The sequence below is a fragment of the Nerophis lumbriciformis genome, linkage group LG37, assembly GCF_033978685.3.
Source record: "Nerophis lumbriciformis linkage group LG37, RoL_Nlum_v2.1, whole genome shotgun sequence".
Lineage (NCBI taxonomy): Eukaryota > Metazoa > Chordata > Actinopteri > Syngnathiformes > Syngnathidae > Nerophis > Nerophis lumbriciformis.
Window position 1 is genome coordinate 19,467,635 of NC_084584.2, and position 21,516 is coordinate 19,489,150.

General features: G+C 40.6%; 1 protein-coding gene across 5 annotated transcripts in view; it reads left to right on the forward strand.

Annotated features, from left to right (window-relative positions):
- LOC133577355 (1-phosphatidylinositol phosphodiesterase-like) overlaps positions 1-21,516 on the forward strand; it is a 39,991-nt gene that overhangs the window by 2,124 nt on the left and 16,351 nt on the right. The window contains exons 1-2 of one of the 5 annotated variants that reach the window (XM_061931088.1): positions 961-1,903; positions 2,369-2,424. The gene's annotated coding sequence lies outside the window, so the exon portion shown is untranslated. Of the gene's footprint in view, positions 1-960; positions 2,425-5,435; positions 5,831-11,779; positions 11,849-21,516 lie in introns of those variants that run through there. The other 4 variants (XM_061931086.1, XM_061931087.1, XM_061931089.1 and 1 more) reach the window with 4 other exon arrangements.

Genomic DNA, 21,516 nt, shown 5'->3' on the forward strand with positions numbered 1-21,516 from the left:
TTTTTCCTCTTGGAGCGCTTTAGTTTGTAGTTCTCTCAGCTCTTTATAGCGTACTTTCTGTTTATAGCTTCTTGTCTCCTCCTCTGCATGAGTGATTTACCTTTTTTGTAGCTATTCATAGATTGTTGTTTTTTGTTATTAGATCAGTGTAGAATTTTGCTATTGCCTTTTTCCTCCCTATGGAGTGAGTTTCCGTTTATTGCTTTATGCCCTATGCTATATATCTTTTGTTACTCTAGTGCAGTGGTTCTTAACCTGGGTTCGATCGAACCCTGGGGGTTCGGTGAGTCGGCCTCAGGGGTTCGGCGGAGGTCAAAACACACCCGACTCATCATGTAAATACAAACTTCTCCCTATCGGCGTATTACGGATACGGCAACAGCTGACTGGTTTGCAGGTGTGTAATTTGTTGTGAGTTTATGCACTGTGTTGGTTTTGTTGTTTGAACAAGGTGATGTTCATGCACGGTTCATTTTATGCACCAGTAAAAAAACATGGCAACACTTTAGTATGGGGAACATATTCACCATTAATTAGTTGCTTATTAACATGCAAATTAGGAACATATTGTCTATTGTCTATCTGTGTTGGCCCTGTGATGAGGTGGCGACTTGTCCAGGGTGTACCCCGCCTTCCGCCCGATTGTAGCTGAGATAGGCTCCAGCGACCCCGAAGGGAATAAGCGGTAGAAAATGGATGGATGGATGGCTCTTAACTAGTCATTATTAAGTATTTAATAATGCGTTATTCGGCATGGCCTTATTATAACCCTAACCCTCTAACCAGATATCTCTAAATTAAGTCTTTATTACTTAGAATATGTTCCCCTAGTGTCAAAATAACTCTAAATTCAGTCTTTGTTACTTAGAATATGTTCCCCATACTAAAGTGTTACCAAAAACATATAACTTTGTCTTGAATTTGAAAAAAAAAAAATTCACTAAAGAAGGGTTCGGTGAATGCGCATATGAAACTGGTGGGGTTCGGTACCTCCAACAAGGTTAAGAACCACTGCTCTAGTGTATCAAAGATAGATTTTGTAGCCATTTTGTTTAAATCACTCTGTCCAAGATTTCAAAGAAACTGCTGAAATAAAGCCTGTCAATCGTCCCACTTCTGCACCTGAGTCCTCCTTCTTGCCAAGGCATAACAGAACCCTCAGGTTGCTGGCACGGCCGCTCTACCAACCAAGCTGCGCCGTCCCCAGTACAAAACAATTTGACACTACCAAATTTCTACTACATCCTGGGATTATTTGCCACATAAATATTTCTGTGTTGCTGCTTTGATACGAGAAAACATTTACAACTTTTGTATTTTCCACTTTGAAAAGAACAATATGTAATAAATAAAACAATCTTTATAAAACACCCTTAGCTCTCTCTTGCCTTTTGATCCCCCGTCCAGTTGCTATGCATCTTTCATTTTTGTCTTCAAAATGCTTTCTCCTTAAGGTTGCTGTGCATCTTTCATTGTTATTCAAAATGGTTTCTCCTTATATCTATTACCCTACCCAAAGAAAACTGCAGGAATGTAGTTTTTCTTTGGTTCACAATCTGGGTATGTGGTCTGTTCTAAAAGCTAAACCAACATTATTTGGCAGGACAAGGACAAAGCAGTTATGTAATGGTTAAATTCCCTGTTAGCGGAAGGGACAAGCGGTAGAAAAAGGAAGGAAGGATGGATAGTATGAAAACACGCACACGGCCCTCGCCTCCCACCCTGACACAACGCAAGAGCTCACCTGCTCAGCTATGCAATGTCCCACAAAAACATCCCATGGTTGTGTCCACTGTGGCGGCTGTGCTAAATAAAAGGGGGCTGAGCATCTTCTGCTTTTAGGTAGGAACCATCAGAACATCATCATCCTAATCATCATCATCATCATCATCATTGTCGTCAGGTCTGGGTTGAATGTTTTTGCCGTCAGGTCTGGGTTGAATGTTTTTGCTTGTTTTAACTTGCCATGAATGTGTGGGAGATTTTTTCCACTATTTTTTCTTATCAAGAATGGAGAAAAGTGTTGATTATGGATTGACTAAAATAACTCTGTTGATAACATTCTCACATTGAAATCAGTTCTGACTGGATGTTTTTTTCATCCATGTCTCAATGATAGGAAACAATTGGGAAAATGTGTAGCCAGGAATTCATTATGGATTGACTAAAATAACTGGATAACATTCTCACATTGAAATCAGTTCTGACTGGATGTTTTTTTCATCCCTGTCTCAATGATAGGAAACAATTGGGAAAATGTGTAGCCAGGAATTCAGTATGGATTGACTAAAATAACTGTGGATAACATTCTCACATTGAAATCAGTTCTGACTGGATGTTGTTTTTTTCATCCCTGTCTCAATGATAGGAAACAATTGGGAACATGTGTAGCCGGGAATTCATCACACTCGTGTTCCTTCTCAGGTGAGTAAAAACCGTTAATGCAGTAATGACCCTGAATATGAGACTAAGAAAATATGTAAAATTAGGGTCACAACTCCTTTTCTGTTTTCTAACTTCCGTGTGCGAGTGTCAGGAAGAAAAACTCTGACTGTCTTGAGGTGAAGTAATCTAAATCTCTGAACCTGTTGTGTACTGAGAAGTGAAGGAGGCGAACTGTGGTTTACAAGGTTTATTGAAATCTTTGATGAGTGAGTTGAGTGTGTATGCTACTATAAGATGAGTGTAGACTATGTGTAGAATTAACCGTGTAAGTATTACCAGGGTTTGTTGTCTGAGTGTTGGATGGATCTTTCATCGAATCAAGGTGACACAAGACTGTATTTGCATACAAGAAACATGGCCTAAACCTCAGTTGGACTTTGTAATGACAGGGTATTCTTTTGTTGGATGTGACAGGAAACAGTCAACATAGTGGTGGCTGTTTAACATTTGTAAAAGACACACTGGCATACAAAAAACAAAAGTTTCCAGTGACTGTGAATGTACAGTAATTAAAGTCTGTAGCCCTAGAAGACATTAAACTAGTCAATTTTTATAACCCATGCAAGGAGCTCACAAGAAACCTTAACAGTATTTCTGCAGAGAAAATAGAAGGGATGTATGGTGTGATTTTAATGCCCACAACACACTGGGAAGCGACCAGACACGAATGGTGAGGTAGTAAAAGAGCGGATGGAGGAAAAATCTCTTGTTTGTATGAAACAATTGTATGAATGTAGAGCGATGAAAATAGATGTAGCAAAGAACCGATGAACATGCCTAGATTTAACATTGGTCTCAGGTGCGATCAACAGTTGCTGTGAGTGGAATGTCATGAACAACAATATGGGCAGTGATCACGTTCCTATTTTATGTTCTTTTAAACTTGACGTATATACAGGTATACAAGACAATTCCATAATAAACAGATGGTGCTCTGGACTGGACACTGGCCGAGAGTTGGTGGGCGGCCGAGGGTGGAGTCGGCCCTCTTGGTTGCTTTGTTGGGTCTGCTCCTGTCTCTGGCCATGCTCCCCCCACCACAGCAGACGATGGCATGGAACACCGCAGAGGCCACCACAGTGTGTGTGTGGGTATTTGTTTTTGTTTGATTGCTTGTCTATGCATCGTGTGTGCGCAATGTATATTATTGGTTGATTTTTTTTTTTTTTGTTGTTGTTTTACTTTTGTGGCTGTGTGTAGAAGTGGCACTGCTGGAGTGGCAGCTAGTTGCATCAGCTCTGCTCTTTTAATGTATTTAATGTCCTTTGTGTTCTTTGAGGTTTCCCTCTTACACATGTTTGTGGGCTGTGGCTTGGCCTCTCCAGGGGCCCAGGCTTAGGTTGAATTTTTTTTTTCTCCCCCCCAGCGTTTACCTGTTTCTCACCTTTTTTGTAAGGGACGCCGGAAGTTGGCAGAACCATCAGCGATCCTGTTCTGTCTCCCTGTAATGTTTGTCTGTTCTTGAATGGGATTGTGCTGAAAATCTTGATTTCCCTTCGGATATTACCGTATTTTTCGGAATATAAATCAGTTTTTTTCATATTTTGGCCGGGGGTGCGACTTATACTCAGGAGCGACTTATGTGTGAAATTATTAACACATTACCGTAAAATATCAAATAATATTTAGCTCTTTCACGAAAGAGACTAGACGTATAAGATTTCATGGGATTTAGCGATTAGGAGTGACAGATTGTTTGGTAAACGTATAGCATGTTCTATATGTTAGTTATTTGAATGACTCTTACCATAATATGTTACGTTAACATACCAGGCACGTTCTCAGTTGGTTATTTATGAGTCATATAACGTACACTTATTCAGCCTGTTCACTATTCTTTATTTTAAATTGCCTTTCAAATTTATATTCTTGGTGTTGGGTTTTATCAAATAAATTTCCCCCAAAAATGCGACTTATACTCCAGTGCAACTTATGTTTTTTTCCTTCTTTATTATGCATTTTCGGCCGGTGCGACTTATACTCCAAAAATACGGTAATAAAGTACTTCTGATTCTGAAAAGTGTGCAGGTTTTGAATGAACCATTGTAAGTGCAGCAGCTCAGACCTCGGTTTGAACAAAGTGGAGTACAGCCCGGTTTCAGTGTGGGGAGATACTACCAAGACCAAGGGTAGACATTGAATTAATAGAGAGAAGGAAAGGGTGAAAAGATTATGATAAATTGCCCATGGTCGAAATGTATGTGAACACAAGATTCTATCTATGGTGTCCTAAATATTTATACAGACGGATCAAAGGACCCGATAGCAGGGAAGGTTGGGGCAGGAGTATATTTTCCTGAAGTTAAGGTATCAATCTGTAAAAGAATCACTAATAACGATAGGCAAAATTCCCCAAAAAGTCCAGTTCCCCTTTTAAAGGAAATTTTAGGGAAGGGGGACACACTAAAGAATGTCGCAAAGCTCTAATGGGATATCTGAAAGGGGAACTGCTTTTTTTTCCACGATCATCATAAAAGGACATGACGGATGGATTTTTTAAATGCATTCTAAATTTTAGCTAAACGTAATTAAAAGTCGGCTTACAGCTGAGCCAATGGGAGCTCAACTATTCCGCCCATAAAACTAACGGATGACCGACGTATCACGGCACCCCTATAAATAGTTTGTGTTAGCGTTTATATTAACAATATCACTAATACTTGGTAAATATTCAAGTCACGAAATGTAATTTGGCGCTTTTTGAATGGTTAGCAGATTTTATGGGCGGAATAATGGTGCTCCCATTGGCTACGCTGTAAGCAGACTTTTATTTACGTTTATTTAATATTTAGAATGCATTAAAAAAAAAAAACATCCGTCATGTCTTGCATTATGATTGTGAACGAAAGGCAAAATTCAAAAAAAAAAAAAGTGCAGTTCCCTTTTAAGACCACAGGTTTAATACTGAAAGTGGAGGTTTTTTTCCTCATGTTTGATTTTGGTTTAGTGTAAATACATATTTGATATAGTGTTCATTTTTATTTTATTTATTCATAAAATAACATTATCAGTAATCAAAACAAAGGCACATTGACTAAGACGATAAAATAAGTAACTGACATGTTAGTAAAAGTATGAATACAAGACAAAGAAGTTGACAGAAACAACATCCAATCATACTTATTTTCGTCTTGTCGATGGGTGGGACAAATTCCGAATATATCCAAACACAGCTCTTATATGGCGACATTGAAAAAGGCTGGGGGTTAGTTATTAATGAGAGCCAATCAGATGCTTTTCCTTGCGGGAGGAAGAAGTCACCGCCAAAACCAATATGTGTGGCTTTAACATGTAATATCTGGGAGATAGTGAACGGCGCCCATTTAATTATTACTGCTATTTTGCCATCAGCAGGGGAGTCACCGATTCTGACATTGACACAAGTGTAAGTCAAATCTATTTGCTGCTGTCAGTGTTGCGCCAAAAACTGATATTGTGTCAAAAATGTATTCCTGCCGCCGTGCTTCTTCTGTCCACAACTGATTACTAACTACTTGTAGGACAAACACTTATAGTTGTGGGTATCGTAAGGATATGTGTTCTAAATTATTCAACCCTTTACTGTGTCCGAAAAATGGCAAGAGTTGGCCATTTCTATAGTATCAATGGGATCGTGAAGGACTGTTACTGATCCAATGTTAATGTGCTAAAACCTTCATGTTTAGAAGCTACATACGATATTAACTGTTTGTTCATGCACATAATATTAATCAAGTGTTTGGATATATTAATTCAAGAGTTACATATGATAATGAAGTACATACAGTACTGTACTGTTTATGTTTTGAAGTACCCTAAATGCTCATAATAGTTACATATTTGATAATAAAGTACGTACTGTGCTGTTAACGTGTTTTATACCGATAAATACATACATACAGTATATGTTTACGTGTTGAAGTACCCTTTAAAAAGCTAAAATCAACCTTAAACAACATCTTAGTGATTCAAAATAATATTTTGCTATTGACACATGTCATGTCCTAAGGCGGGGGTTAGCAACCCGCGGCTCTAGAGCCACATGCGGCTCTTTAGTGGTGCCCTGGTGGCTCCATGGAGCTTTTTCAAAAATGTATAGAAATGGGAAAAAAATGGGGTGAAAAAATTGTTTTTTTTTGTAATAGGGTTTCTGTAGGAGAACAAACAAGACACAAACCTTCCTAAATGTTAGAAAGCCCACTGTTTAATAGGTTTGTGTTTATGCTTCACTTATGAGATTATTTGGCGAACACCGTTTTGTCCTACTAATTTCAGCGGTCCTTGAACTCACCATTGTGTGGACTGTGACTCAACAGTTTGTTTACATGTACAACTCTTTCAGATTCTGCCACAGAAAGACGTGTTTTATGCCACTCCTTTTGTCTCATTTTGTCCACCAAATGTTTTATACTGTGCGTGAATGCACAAAGGTGAGCTTTGTTGATGTTATTGGCTTGTTGGAGTGCTAATCAGGCATATTTGGTCACTGCATGACTGCAAGCTAAACGATGCTAACATGCATCATTATGCCTTGTTTGTAGGTCTATTTGAGTTGATTTAATTTCCTTTACTTATGTCCTCTTGTGTATTTAGTTTATTTTTCCATTTCTCATGAGTTGACACATTATCTGTACATAATATTGGCTGCATTTCTGATAGTGTGCCATGTTCCAGACCACAGCAAACGTTACCCAGTTTGCAAAAATTTTAATAAATAATAATTACAAGAAGACAGCCTGTCATTTCCTTTAACTTGGGCACACACATATATACCTTTGGCCATTCTAAGACAGTCATTTCCAGGAGTTATCTCACCCTCTGAGAAGTTTTACTAATGTTTTTCAAAGTTATAAAAATGTGTAGAATAGATATTACATTTCAACATTTCTGTCAACAAAGATTTGCTTCAGCCTGCAACACAGTCATAGTTCGTGGGGCGGTATAGCTCGGTTGGTAGAGTGGCCGTGCCAGCAACTTGAGGGTTCCAGGTTCGATTCCCGCTTCCACCATCCTAGTCTCTGCTGTTGTGTCCTTGGGCAAGACACTTTACCCACCTGCTCCGAGTGCCACCCAACCTGGTTTAAATGTAACTTAGATATTGGGTTTCACTATGTAAAAGCGCTTAGAGTCACAAGAGAAAAGCGCTATATAAATATAATTCACTTCACTTCACAATTCAATAAGCACATAATAAATAAATATGGCAATTTCACATTGGTGTATACAGATGGGGCAAAACAACCAGAGACGGGTGTGACTAGGTTTGGGGTAGCCCTGCCAACGAAAGGAATCGGGATGAACAGCAGGACGTCAGACAAACTAGTCGTGTACATGGCGGAAATGGTGGCATTGAAGTGGCTGGAGCTAACTAAGAAGGATAACGTGTTGATTTGTACTGATTCAGCTTCTGTTCTAACAAGTTTAATATCATTTAACTCAAACCGACTTCAGAATATTTTATGGGAAGTGTTGTAAACAGGCACAAACATAACAAATCAGAAGCGTAAGGTTCAGTTTTTGCGTGCGCATGAAGGTGTGAGGTGAAATTAAAAGCAGATGAGTAAGCAAAGAAAGCGTTAAGAAAAGAAAATATAGAAAATAGGAGCAAGACAGAGGTGAAATGTGAAAGAGGAAATGTGTTAAAGAATGGCAAGAGAGGTGGGAAAGAGAAGTCAAAGGAAGACATTTATAGGCAAATGGAAAGGGGTGGAAGTGCAATAAGGAGGGAAAAATTCTAGTGACAAGATTAGGGATAGGGCACTGTATGTTAAATAAAACATTGAAAATAATAGGCAAACATCAAACTGTGTGAGAGATATCAGGAAGAGGAGTCTGTAAAACGTGTACTAATTAGTAAATATCAGTTGAAGAGGGAACTAACAGATAGGTATTAATGAATTAAAAATAGCTGGTGTGTTAAATATGAGGGATAGGAAACAAGTTAGCTGAGATCAATCAATCAATCTTTATTTATATAGCCCTAAATCACAAGTGTCTCAAAGGGCTGCACAAGCCACAACGACATCCTCGGTACAAAGCCCACATACGGGCAAGGAAAAACTCACCCCAGTGGGACGTCGATGTGAATGACTATGAGAAACCTTGGAGAGGACCGCATATGTGGGTAACCCCCCCCCCTCTAGGGGAGACCGAAAGCAATGGATGTCGAGTGGGTCTGACATAATATTGTGAGAGTCCAGTCCATAGTGGATCCAACATAATAGTAAGAGTCCAGTCCATAGTGGGGCCAGCAGGACACCATCCCGAGCGGAGACGGGTCAGCAGCGCAGAGATGTTCCCAGCCGATGCACAGGCGAGCGGTCCACCCCGGGTCCCGACTCTGGACAGCCAGCACTTCATCCATGGCCACCGGACCTGTGCCCGGTGGCCATGGAGCAGAGGAGAAAAGAAAAGAAACGGCAGATCAACTAGTCTAACAGGGGGGCTATTTAAAGGCTAGAGTATACAAATGAGTTTTAAGATGGGACTTAAATGCTTCTACTGAGGTAGCATCTCTAATTGTTACCGGGAGGGCATTCCATAGTACTGGAGCCCGAATAGAAAACGCTCTATAGCCCGCAGACTTTTTTTGGGCTCTGGGAATCACTAATAAGCCGGAGTTCTTTGAACGCAGATTTCTTGCCGGGACATATGGTACAATGCAATCGACAAGATAGGACGGAGCTAGACCGTGTAGTATTTTATACGTAAGTAGTAAAACCTTAAAGTCCCATCTTAAGTGCACAGGAAGCCAGTGCAGGTGAGCCAGTATAGGCGTAATATGATCAAACTTTCTTGTTCTTGTCAAAAGTCTAGCAGCCGCATTTTGTACCAACTGTAATTTTTTAATGCTAGACATAGGGAGACCCGAAAATAATACGTTACAGTAGTCGAGACGAGACGTAACGAACGCATGAATAATGATCTCAGCGTCGCTAGTGGATAAAATAGAACGAATTTTAGCGATATTACGGAGATGGAAGAAGGCCGTTTTAGTAACACTCTTAATGTGTGATTCAAACGAGAGAGTTGGGTCGAAGATAATACCCAGATTCTTTACTGATTCGCCTTGTGTAATTGTTTGGTTGTCAAATGTTAAGGTGGTATTATTAAATAAATGTCGGTGTTTAGCAGGACCGATAATCAGCATTTCTGTTTTCTTGGCGTTGAGTTGCAAGAAGTTAGCGGACATCCATTGTTTAATTTCATTAAGACACGCCTCCAGCTGACTACAATCCGGCGTGTTGGTCAGCTTTAGGGGCATGTAGAGTTGGGTGTCATCAGCATAACAATGAAAGCTAACACCGTATTTGCGTATGGTGTCGCCTAGCGGCAGCATGTAAATACTACAGAGTTCAGGGCCAAGAACCGAACCCTGAGGAACTCCGCACGTTACCTTAACATAGTCCGAGGTCACATTATTATGGGAGACGCATTGCATCCTGTCAGTAAGATAAGAGTTAAACCACGACAAAGCTAAGTCTGACATACCAAAACGTGTTTTGATACGCTCTAATAAAATATTATGATCGACGGTATCGAAAGCAGCGCTAAGATCAAGAAGCAGCAACATAGATGACGCATCAGAATCCATCGTTAGCAGTAGATCATTAGTCATTTTTGCGAGGGCTGTCTCCGTAGAGTGATTTGCCCTGAAACCGGATTGAAAAGGTTCACAGAGATTGTTAGACACTAAGTGTTCATTTAGCTGCTGTGCGACAATTTTTTCGAGGATTTTCGAAATAAAGGGAAGGTGGGACACCGGTCGGTAGTTTACCATGAGGTCAGGATCGAGGTTAGGTCTTTTGAGCAGAGGATGAATAACCGCTTTCTTGAATGCTAGGGGAACAGTGATCGGTAGGTTTTGAGTTCAAACCCAGGCCGAGTCATACCAAAAACTATAAAAATGGGACCTGTTACCTCCCTGCTTGGCACTCAGCATCAAGGGTTGGAATTGGGGATTAAATCACCAAAAATGATTCCCGGGCGCGGCCACCTCTGCTGCCCACTGCTCCCCTCACCTCCCAGGGGCTGATCAAGGGTGATGGGTCAAATGCAGAGAATAATTTCGCCACACCTAGTGTGTGTGTGACAATCATTGGTACCGTATTTTCCGCACCATAAGGCGCCCTGGGTTAAAAGCCGCGCCTTCAATGAACGGCATATTTCAAAACTTTGTCCACCTATAAGCCGCCCGGTGTTGTAAGCCGCATCTAACTGCGCTAAAGGAATGTCAAAAAAACAGTCAGATAGGTCAGTCAAACTTTAATAATATATTAAAAACCAGCGTTCTAACAACTCTGTTCACTCCCAAAATGTACGCAAATGTGCAATCACAAACATACGTATATCAACATGGACAGAGCTGCGTGAAAAAAGCCACCCGGCCTCTTCGCGTAAACTTAAACTTACCTTAACCACTCGCTCATCTTTTCTTCATCCATCCCTTCGAGTTAGCTTTTATGATGACGCCGGCTGGAAAGGTCTCTTTTGGCAAGGTCTTCCTTTTGAATATCACCATGGGTGGAAGTTTCTGGCCATTAGCATGGCAAGCTAGAACCACAGTGAAGGATGACTTCTCATTCCCTGTGGTGCGAATATTCACCGTACGTGCTCCCGTTGTATCCACGGTGCGATTCACAGGAATATCAGTTGCTGTGAAATAGTAATCCGTGTGCGGATGGAGAGATTGCGTCTTTTCATGAACCGGATCCTTGTCGCTTAGTAGGAGCCATTTTGTGGTCTTTACAGATGTAAACACACAAAGGAAATGAAACGTACGGTGATATCCACGCGCTTTTTCTTCTTCTACGCGGGTGGGTGGTTGCTTACAGTAGAAGAAGAAGCGCTTCCTGTTCTATGGGGGCGGGTGCTTACCTTGGCGGTTGCTTGCGTAGAAGAAGAAGCGCTTCCTGTTCTACCGGGAAAAAAGATGGCGGCTGTTTACCGAAGTTGCGAGATCGAAACTTTATGAAAATGAATCGTAATATTAATCCATATATAAAGCGCACCGGGTTAAAAGCCGCACTGTCAGCTTTTGAGTAAATTTGTGGTTTTTAGGTGCGGCTAATAGTGCGGAAAATACGGTACTTGAAAAATGAGGGCACTATTAGAGTTTTTGAAGCCCACAGGGTTATATTTTGGGATATAAGGGATATGTGGATTAAAAGAGAGCAGGTGAGTGTGGGTAAAGGGTTAGATAGGTATTTAGTTGTATTGTTTTTGTTCATTTCAAGTTCTTTGTGAAATGGGGATGTATTCACTACTGTCTGACCCACACTCCGCAGGAGGTGGCGGTAATGCACCATTAAGTTGGATGCCAACCGCCGTAAAACATGAAGAAAAAGACTGGTCCCGGATTGTTCCTCTGTCATGTCTGCTGTGGTTCCCTAGCCTGTGTTGACTTTTTTGCCTGTCTTATCAAGTGAGTTTTTATTTCTGACTTTTTACCAATTTGTTCAATGGCTTTGCCCTCTTTTTCATATCTTGTTTTTCTCAAACTTTATGTTAATTTTTTGGACTTTTGAGTTTATTCACTGCTCCCTATGTAAATAATAAGTCTGTTTGTATTTTGACTTTTGCCTGAATCTCTACTCTGGGGTCCAAATACGCCGCCAAAAACGTCTGCCGACAAAAACTGTCAGTAGACTCACTATGGAAGTGCTAAAAACTGCAACAAAGATGGTGATCCGATCCAATCCACTTTATTTATGTATATAGCACATTTAAACAACAAAAATGTTTCTAAAGTGCTGCACAAAAACAATGAAACCAAGATTCAAATTCTATCCTTAGCTCCACCAATGACTGAATATAAACAAAATAAATAAATATAAAACCAATATACAAATAAATATGATTAAAAATGATTTTAAAGGGTAAAACCAATTAAAACTTTTTAAAATTAAAAATTTAAAAACACAGGACGGCACAACTCACGTAGTGTTAAAAGCCAGAAAATATAAGTGGGTCTTAAGAAGAGACCAACACTGCACTGTGGGAGCAGTTTGAACATGGAGGGGCAGAGTGTTCCAGAGCTTAGGGCCGACCACAGAGAAGGCCCTGTCTCCCCTGGTTTTAAGTCTCGCCTTGGGCACCACGAGCTGGAGCTGGCTCTCGTTTTTACTAAAACGTCTGGAATATTTTGTTGAGGTATTCTGTCACCGTTGGTTACACCAGGCTGTGCCCTTTTTTGAGTTTGCTAGTGTTCTCCTGTGTCAAGTGTTTTAGTTCCTGTCTTGGGCTTTTTTTTTGCTGGCTCTACCGGTTTTGTTTGTGTTTTCCTGTGGCCGCGTCACTTCTGTCCCGGAGCACTTTCACGCACCTGTTTGCTGTTGGCAATCAGGACTATTTAAGTTGAGTCTTTTGCTACCTTCGTTGTCGGCACTTTGTGTGATGATCGTTTATATGATCGTTTACAGATGCTCTCCGTTGTGGAAGCCGACTATGCTCCACATTCTTTGTAAGTGTTGCTGTTCCAGCATTCTGTTTGTTTTGTGCATAGCCTCTCTATGCTTCAATGGCGGCGACGTATCGATCTCTACTGCAGCTGGAGAGGTGGGCGACCACGGAAAGGCCACATTTGTGGATTACGAGGCCACCCCTTTCTACTCTGCATGAGAAGGCCTCGACAATTGGCAATAGATATTGACTACATCATTTGTATTTCCTGTATCGTCTGGTGCGTTGCCAGATGTAAATAGCTAGTGAAGTATCCCCGCTCTCCGACACGACATACTCATCTGCTCAATGTTCTACTCCTAAACTTGAACGTTTTTTTTGCCAACCTGGACATCCCCCGCGGTAGATCAGTCCGCTGCGGTGACGTTAGAGCAGGGGTGTCAAACTCAAATACAGAGTGGGCCAAAATTTAAAACTGAACAAAGCCGCGGGCCAAGGTTGAACAAATTAACCTTTTAATAGGGACCCAAACAAGTTTTGCATTGAATATTGAACAAGCAAGGCTTATAAAACTTTATAGTGACATGCAAAATCGAGTTTCAAATAATAATAATAATAATTAAAAAATATCAATGGCATATCAAATACAATTTAAATAAAAAATGAATGCCTCTTTTCTATTTGCAGCCTTCTGAGGTAAATATCAACATTAACTTTTTCCACAGGCTAATAAATTAGAAAATAAAATAACAGTGAATAAACCAACCATTCAGGACTTTAAACTGCTAAGTTTGCAACACACTGATCTAATCTGATGTGCCCAAGACAGATACCTGGCATCTTTTCTTGGATGCTTGTTCATTAATGTCGGGACTCAGGCTTTGAGCTGAGGCAACCTTCATTATCGAACAAAGGTGTTCATCAGTCATTATATCTCGTAGTCCACCCGAACCACAGTCTTGGGGGCGTACCTTAAATGCACTGCCTTTAACGTCTCTACGAGCTATCGTCACGTCCAATTTTCATCCATTCTAACATCGTTCAGACCCAGTCACAAGATATGTGCGGCTTCTGTATGCACACACGACTGAATGCAACGCATACTTCATCAACAGCGATACAGGTTACACTGAGGGTGTCAGTATAAAAAACTTTTACACTGTTAGAAATATACGCCACACTGTGAACCCACACCAAACAAGAATGACAAACGCATTTTGGGAGAACATCTGCACCGTAACACAACATAAATACAACAGAACAAATACCCAGAATCCATTGCAGCACTAACTCTTCCGGGACGCTACAAAATACACCCCCGCTACCAACAGGTTAGGTTGGGTCAGGATCTTGCTCAATTGTTGTCCGTTTTCAAGAGTCTTTCTACTGGAGGGCTTTAGCTTAGACGTTCCCATCAGGTTCCAACACATTTGACAAATCTTTTTCAGACTCATATAAGACAAAGGGGTTCCAAACCTGATGGAAAAGGTTTCATTGATTCGTTTATCATATATGTATTTTTTTTCTAAAGGAAGGGTTGTTGATAGTTCTGACAGCAATCTGCCAATTCCTGGTCTCTTGATATTTTTCCATGTACTGTTTTGTCATGTCAGGCAGACTATGTGATGACATAGACTTTTATCTTGTTACGGTCTAGTGATGTAGGTGTAGCATTAAAAAAAAAAAATAATAAAATAAAAAAAGAGGGAGAAATGTTTGAGTCAAGTTAGTGACAATATTGTGTGATGTTGTAATGTGAAATGAACAACTTCAAAGTAAGGTCAAAGCAAGTTTAAAGTGTAATATATATATTGACTGTTCAAGAGTGAAAATGTGTGTTAATAGTGAATTCATGCATGGTTGAGAATACTGAGAAAACATACATGGGCATCTTCCATCCATCCATCCATCTTCTTCCGCTTATCCGAGGTCGGGTCGCGGGGGCAGCAGCCTAAGCAGGGAAGCCCATACTTCCCTCTCCCCAGCCACTTCGTCCAACTCTTCCCGGGGGATCCCGAGGCGTTCCCAGGCCAGCCGGGAGACATAGTCTTCCCAACGTGTCCTGGGTCTTCCCCGTGGCCTCCTACCGGTCGGACGTGCCCTAAACCCCTCCCTAGGGAGGCGATCGGGTGGCATTCTGACCAGATGCCCGAACCACCTAATCTTGCTCCTCTCGATGTGGAGGAGCAACGGCTTTACTTTGAGCTCCCCTCGGATGACAGAGCTTCTCACCCTATCTCTAAGGGAGAGCCCTGCCACCCGGCGGAGGAAACTCATTTTGGCCGCTTGTACCCGTGATCTTGTCCTTTCAGTCAGAACCCAAAGCTCATGACCATAGGTGAGGATGGGAACGTAGATCGACCAGCTCCTTCTTCACCACAACGGAGAGGAACCACCACCTCGGTCTGCCAATCCAGAGGTACCGCCCCTGTTGTCCACACGATGCTGCAGTCTTGTCAACCAAGACTACATGGGCATCTTTTCCTGTGAAATAAAATTGCAACGTTCTCAGCTGTGCTGCCCAATAGTACCACCAAGGTTGGGGCATTTATTCCTCTCTCTGTCATAGGGCAAATATACAGGGCTCAAATTTAACCAGGGCAACCGCGGCAAAAGCCGTGACCGCACTTGTGACTTGCTGTAATGCCCTAAAACATTTTCAAAAAACATCTACGGGAACAACATGCCGTGACCAAACTTGACTTTTTACTTGTTAATGTACGAGGAAGAAATGATAAACGGTATAATGATAATTTGCGATAAAATTCCCGATGGTTAGTAATACCATTTTATTTTATTTTATTCATTTTAGGCAACACGAAGTCAGGCGCATGCACACTAGCGTCGTTTGGCTTGATAATCATGGCAGACAAACTACACAGACTTTGCTCCGGAGATTTACCCTCAAAGTAAATGGACCTAAGCGCTTCGTTTAAAGTAATTTTCCCTCGCTTCTCAGTGTGCATTTGAGAGCGCACTGCTGTGTTTAGATGGCGACAGGTGTGGAACAATATTGGAGACAGACGCACAAAGTATACAGCGAAGGAGAAAACTATTTGATGTTGCTTTTATTTTCTCAATACAGCGTCCATCAGCTGTTGTGACTGAGAGTTAATGACGTGAGGAAACATGCAGCAGGCGATGTGTCGTGAACGTTGTCACAACTTGTTTATAAAGTCTTTAATTTGTTTACTGGGATGATCACTTGTCCTTTATTTAATTGCAACCTGTATCAGTGTTCAAATAACATCAATACTAGCTAAAATGTTTTGTCATCTCATCGAATTTAACACAAGCTGTGAAGATTGTGTATGCGATGTGCGAGTTGTCACTCTTTATTTTTGTTGGCCAAAGTGTTGTACTGAACCACTAGGAGGCGTTGTTGGAGAAGAACAAAGCTTGTTTATTACTTTATTAGCCAAACTGCTTTGAGTTTTATATCAATATCAAAAAGTAAACACCATGTTTTTTTTACATTTATTGTGTTTTTTTCATGTCACAAAGGTGTTATTTCAAAAACCATTCATGCGACACATCATTTTGTTAATGTTTTATTGCGTACAGTTAATTCCTACACTACATATTTCTGCTCAAACTCTTAATGGATCTGTCCCGATACAGCATCTACATGTACATAACTTAAAAAACATAAATGGGTTCTTTTATGACTTTATTATGGGTTTACTGAAAATGTGACCAAATCTGCTGGGTCAAAAGTATACATACAGCAATGTTAATATTTGGTTACATGTTCCTTGGCAAGTTTCACTGCAATAAGGCACTTTTGGTAGCCATCCACAAGCTTCTGGCAAGCTTCTGGTTGAGTTTTTGACCACTCCTCTTGACAAAATTGGTGCAGTTCAGCTAAATGTGTTGGTTTTCTGACATGGACTTGTTTCTTCAGCATTGCCCACACGTTTACGTCAGGACTTTGGAAAGGCCATTCTAAAACCTTTATTCTAGCCTGATTTAGCCTTTCCTTGACCACTTTTGATGTGTGTTTGGGGTCATTGTCCTGTTGGTACACCCAACATTGCTGTATGTATACATTTGAGCCAGCAGATTTGGTCACATTTTCAGTAGATCCATAATAAATTCATAAAAGAACCAAACTTCACGAATGTTTTTTGTGACCAACAAATATGTGCTCCAATCACTCTATCACAAAAAAATAAGAGATGTAAAAAGTATTCGAAACTTAAAACAGCCATGACATTATGTTCTTTACAAGTGTATGTAAATTTTTGATCGCTACTGTGTATATATATGTATATATATATATATATATATATATATATATACATATATATATATGCAACCTATGCTTGAAAGAAAAACTGTTTATTATATACCGTCCAGACCTGTCATCCCTCAACAAGCGCAGCGAAATTGTATCAGCATGCCGCCACAGACGGAAACACCTCCTAGGTAACACATGAGCCAATCACGACGCCCCTACGCCAGCCTGTACCCACCCACTCTGTGCCCTATATAAACCATGGTATGTGAATGCTCCCATTAAAATCTCCTGATGATTGAGGGAACCCCTCATGAAACAGGCCTGTAGAGATGAAGTAGTCTTGTGATTTTTTTTTCCCACACATACATATATTGCGCTCTACTACGGTATCGAGCACTATTTTTTGGATAACCTTATTAAGACATATATTCCGCTCCAAATTGACATTTGTTGAGCACTGTACGACGATCAGAAATGGAAAAATTCAACATCGACTACTCCACGAAGAACATTCCCATACCCGCGCAGAATGACTACAGGCTAAGGCTCATAGAAAAGACGGAACACTTCCTAAGAAGGATGCGGTGGAAAGCACATTTTTTCCTCCACCCTGAAACAAAAGGAACGCAAAAGAAAACTTACGGATTCAAATCTACCAAGAACCCACCCACAGTTGAGGAACTAAAGGATTTTGAGAACGACATGCTCAAAATGATACAATCAGTCAAATTCAAGCCAGTCCGCAACCCACTCCTCACCAAGCTGAAAAATGACAAGGAGCGCATCAAGAAAGTAAACAACCTCATCATAGCTGCCGATAAAACCACAAACTTCTACAGAATGGACATACCAGAACATAACACCTTACTGGACAGAAGCATCACCAAATCATGCAACAAAGCACAACCCAACACTTTACAGAACATCCACCTGGAAAATAAAAGGATCGCGGCTGAACTGGACATTGAGGACAGGGTGGATGCCACAGCCAACAAGGAAGCCTTCATCACATTGAAGGACCACAAACCCAACTTCGCAAATAACCCAACATGCCGACTAATAAACCCAACTAAATCTGAAATAGGAAAAATCAGCAAAATAATCCTGGACAGAGTCAACACAAAAATCAAGGACAAAACACCACTCAACCAATGGAGAAATACAGCAGCAGTAATCAAATGGTTCAACAACATCCAAGACAAACAACAGCACAACTTTATCTCCTTCGATATCGAAGAATTTTACCCTTCCATCACGCAAGACCTACTGACTCAAGCACTAGACTTCGCCTCAGACTACGACTCAATCACAGGCAACGAAAGAAACATCATCATCCACGCAAAAAACTCCATACTCATCCACAACAGCACACCATGGCAAAAAAAGAACAACTCAACATTTGACGTCACTATGGGAAGTTTTGACGGAGCAGAAACGTGTGAACTCGTTGGGAGTTTCCTCCTCTCCCAGCTTGCTAGCCTCAACCTGAACCATGGTATTTACCGTGATGACGGACTGGCAGTGTGTCGCGCCTCGCCAAGGAGCAGCGAGAATACCAAGAAGCGCATATGCCAAATTTTCAAAGAGAACGGCCTACGGATCACGATCGAAGCCAACAAGCAAACCGTCAACTTCCTCGACGTCACTTTCAACCTGAGAAATAACAGCTACCAACCATTCACGAAATCCAACACAACACTCCAATACGTGCACCATGACAGCAACCACCCACCCACCACCACGAAAAGAATACCTACCGGAATTAATAAAAGGCTATCGATGCTGTCATCTAGCAAAGCTGAATTTGACCAAGCAACCCCCCCGTACCAAAAAGCCCTTGATGAAAGCGGATACAATTTCACCCTCACCTATGAACCCACGCCAGGAAACCAACCAAAAAAGAACAGAAAACGAAACAACATCATCTGGTACAACCCCCCATACAGCAAAAACGTCTCAACTAACATTGGCCACAAATTCCTCAGTCTGATTGACAAACACTTCCCCAAAGGCAACACCCTAAGAAAAGTATTCAACAAGAACAACATTAAATTGAGCTACAGCTGTATGAACAATATACGACAAATGATCTCAAACCACAACAAAACAATTGCAAATGAGCCGTCGGCCCCCGGACAGAGCGACCCCAAAACCAACAAAGGCTGCAACTGCCGCAAGAAACCTGATTGCCCTCTCAACGGGGGGTGCTTACAAACATCAGTTGTTTACCAATCTAAGGTAACACGCAAGGACATTAACACATCCGACACATATGTAGGATTAACGGAGGGAGTTTAAAACCAGATGGAACAATCACAAGGCTTCTTTCAGGAACCAAAACCTGCGGAATACCACAGAACTCAGCAAACACATTTGGGACCTCAAAGACAATAATGTTGAATATTCAATAACATGGCAAATTCTTGCATCCAGCACACCTTACAATAGTGGTAATAAAAGATGCAACCTATGCTTGAAAGAAAAACTGTTTATTATATACCGTCCAGACCTGTCATCCCTCAACAAGCGCAGCGAAATTGTATCAGCATGCCGCCACAGACGGAAACACCTCCTAGGTAACACATGAGCCAATCACGACGCCCCTACGCCAGCATGTACCCACCCACTCTGTGCCCTATATAAACCATGGTATGTGAATGCTCCCATTAAAATCTCCTGATGATTGAGGGAACCCCTCATGAAACAGGCCTGTAGAGATGAAGTAGTCTTGTGATTTTTTTTTCCTTTTTTTTTTCCCACACATACATATATTGCGCTCTACAACGGTATCGAGCACTATTTTTTGGATAACCTTATTAAGACATATATATATATATATATATATATATATATATATATATATATATATATATGTATGTGTGGGGGAAAAAAAATCACAAGACTATTTCATCTATTTCATTGTGATTTTTTTTCCCCACACATACATATATTGCGCTCTACTACGGTATCGAGCACTATTTTTTGGATAACCTTATTAAGACATATATATATATATATATATATATATATATATATATATATATATATATATATATATATATATATATATATGTATATATATATATATATATATATATATATATATATATGTATGTATGTATATATATATATGTATGTATGTATATATATATATATATGTATGTATGTATGTATGTATGTATGTATATGTATATATACAGTATGTATCAGTGAGGTGCGGTGAGGTTGATGGCTGGTGAGGCACTGACTTCATCACAGTCAGATTTGCAAACATATGAACCCTAAAGAGTATCTTATTCACCATTTGATTGGCAGCAGTTAACGGGTTATGTTTAAAAGCTCAAACCAGGTTTCTTCCCTGCTTGGCACTCAGCATCAAGGGTTGGAATTGGGGTTAAATCACCAAAAATTATTCCCGGGCGCGGCGCCGCTGCTGCCCACTGCTCCCCTCACCTCCCAGGGGGTGATCAAGGGATGGGTCAAATGCAGAGGACAAATTTCATTACACCTAGTGTGTGTGACAATCATTGGTACTTTAACTTAACTTTAACTTTACACATACAAACTGTAGCACACAAAAAAGCACATTTAATTTAAAAAAAACTTTATTTTGGTCTTACCTTTACTTATAAATGAAGTCCATGCGCCGCTGTTGTGCTGGATTAATGCACCCCCCGACGGGAGTGTTATATCAACTAAAGCCCTCACTTAAACTTTCCACGTGCAAGATTGAATCTATTTAAAAAAGTGTAACCGAGGGTTTATAAATTTCGCCTATACTGTATGAAACTACAAAATAACAAACACGGAGGCTCAAGTTTACACGAGGACCACTTTATTTACATTCTTTCAAAAACCTGCGCTCCACTCCAACGTGTCATCACTTCCGCTCTTAGCGCCTTCAAAATAAGAGCTCAAGGCATATACTGTATAACAGCGCATAACAGGAACTTAACATCACAAAGAGGAAAGCCCATAAAAATAGGTTACAAAAGTTATTTAATAAGAAGCCAGAAAGTGCAAAAACAATAATGTTCGTGTTGGAGGAGTTGTGAATTAGGTACACCTGCAGTCTGCAGGTGTACCTATAGTTGTAGCCCTGCAGTCATTCACAACTCCTCCAACACGAACATTATTGTTTTTGCACTTTTTGGCTTCTTATAAAATAACTTTTTTAAATAGATTCAATCTTGCACGTGGAAAGTTTAAGTGTGGGCTTTAGTTGATATAACACTCCCGTCAGGGGTTTCATTTTACGGCGGGGGTGCAGGAGGCGGGATTACTGGAGCCTCAGCCAGTGCGTCTTTTGCAGCCGTTTTATGATCGCTCAGCACAAGAAATACGTTACACACATACAGTTGTTTACAAAATACACTGTACATTATATACCTCAGCTAACTAAACTATGGAAATGTATAATATAGTTCATATAGTAATACGGTCTCACTGCA